This window comes from Pseudorasbora parva, chromosome 24, assembly GCF_024679245.1.
Source record: "Pseudorasbora parva isolate DD20220531a chromosome 24, ASM2467924v1, whole genome shotgun sequence".
NCBI lineage: Eukaryota > Metazoa > Chordata > Actinopteri > Cypriniformes > Gobionidae > Pseudorasbora > Pseudorasbora parva.
Genome location: NC_090195.1, coordinates 3175219 through 3177299, shown reverse-complemented (window position 1 = coordinate 3177299; position 2081 = coordinate 3175219). Strand labels below are relative to the sequence as shown.

The 2081-nt window shown below is 35.3% G+C and overlaps 1 long non-coding RNA gene across 1 annotated transcript in view; it reads left to right on the top strand.

The window, feature by feature from the left end:
• The window catches only part of LOC137063585 (uncharacterized), a 2028-nt gene extending 657 nt beyond the window's left edge, over nucleotides 1–1371 (top strand). The window contains exons 3-4 of the long non-coding RNA XR_010901402.1: nucleotides 56–153; nucleotides 363–1371. This is a non-coding gene — a long non-coding RNA (uncharacterized lncRNA). The remainder of the gene's footprint in view (nucleotides 1–55; nucleotides 154–362) is intronic.
• The last annotated feature ends 710 nt before the right edge of the window (nucleotides 1372–2081 follow it).

Here is a 2081-nt window from a genome sequence, read left to right as displayed (position 1 = left end):
TTTGCAGACTTTTGCATATTTCTAGGAGTTTAAATCTATCGTTGTTTGTTTCCAGATCCTGTGAAAAAGAAACTGATCTTTACAATGGTGTGTTCCTCTAACACACCTCTTCATTGTGAACAGAAGGAAACCACGAAAGAATTTTTGAAAAAGGTGAAGAGATGATCAACTACATCTAGCTTGTTCTTTGACAAAGCAACTTTAAAGTAACAGATCTATCATTGAATGAATGCACACAAGAAATAAGATCAACCCGATCACCACACAAAACCTTTTGATTGATTATTTACTGTATATAGAAGTCAATACATCTGCACCTTTATATCGATTACAAAAGATAACATTTCCATTTTGTCTTTCAGCTGAACGATACATTTAAGGACAAACTAAATGAAGATGTCTACTGGAAAGTGGATTGGGCAGATAAGAATGTGCCGAAATCTTAAAGCAAGGTTTATAAAAAATAGCTGGATATCCAACCATTCACAATTGTAGTTATTAATATTTCTTAACAAGATTAACTCTCATTTCACAGAAAGTGTCCTTTGAATCCCTATGACGTGGTATGATCAATAAGTCCTGGCAATGTTTTACATAACTCAGAATAATTCAACAGGATAAATCACAGATACTGAAACTTTTAGTGTGCAGTGCAAATCTGATTTTCTTTCTTGTTTTATACATTTAGCAGACGCTTTTATCCAAAGCAAGGAAAAAAAGAGATTCGTCAAAGGGACAACAATATTTGTAATATACATTGGCAGGTTCATTTCACATCTTAATTATGAAACATGCTAAAGAAGAGGCGAAATGCAGAGAAGTAAAATCTGTTGTAAGGACCAAATGTCCACTCAGGGAGAGGAGTGACGAGGAGAGATCCTTTTTCTTTCTTTCTTGAAAATGTAAAAATGCATAACATTTTTGTTTAGGGGTAGGGTTAGGGGATATAATATACTGTGTGTGTCTGTGTGGTATAAAAAGCATTACGTCTATGGAAATACCCCATAAAACATAAATACCCCAGTGTGTGTTAATGTGTGTGTGTATTGGTGTAAGGAATGATGAAGAGCTTGTCTTTAGCGTCTTGAAAGATGTTCTTGGGAGTTTGGGTTCAGATTCTCATTCGTTTTTGACCTGTATTGCTTTACTTTATTATCTCAAAATGCAGACATGTATACTTTGAATAGTGTGTTGTGGTGATTTTTGCCATATTTGAGGGAGCTTTGAATCATTTTTGTAACATTTACACATTTTGCTAGCAGCTTGTGACTTTTTTAATATTCATGATGAACTTTTGTTGTTGATTTTTAGAGATTGGTTTTATTATAAATAAAGCTATTACACATGAGTTTATTCTCGTTTATTTTGCTATATTATACAACCATATGTTCTCAGTATAATTACTTACTTTCAGACTTCTGATATTCATTCACATCTTCAACAGCATCCTCCCTAATAATATGCGCTGAAAAAAGGAATTTTCTTTCTCAGTGTTTTTGTCTTGTTTTCCAATATAAATATCTTAACCATTTAAACAGTTTTAAGTGTCTGTGGAGGAGCTATGATATCATACCCTTTGAAATGACATACACCGCTAACAGATATTGACACTGAAATATTGCATTTATATCACTGTATATGGTGGTGGAGGGGGGTAGGGGGGAAAGGGGGTTCCTAGAGCACACAGGGCCTGAGTTACACACTTTCAAAAATGAAAAAAAAAAGCGCCTACTTTGGGGGTATTGCAGCTTAGACAACATATACTTACATGTTTATGACTTTTAGCAGTGTTTTATGTAACTTCAAAGGGTTTCCTGAAAAATGACACCAACATTTTGAACTTAGAGACCACTGTATAGCCCCGTTTCCACCAAAATTACCCAGAACAATTTGTACCAGGAACTTTTTTTACAGGAACTTTTTTCCCCCCCCAGACCTGCAACTGTCTGCGCTTCCACCGCCGTGAAGATTAGGCAGATTAGTCCGGTGATGTAGGACTGCGCGCAACTGCTCCTCCAAGTCAGTGACGGACAGTAATCATTTCTGCGACCGTAAAAATTAACAAAAAATTATGACATTTT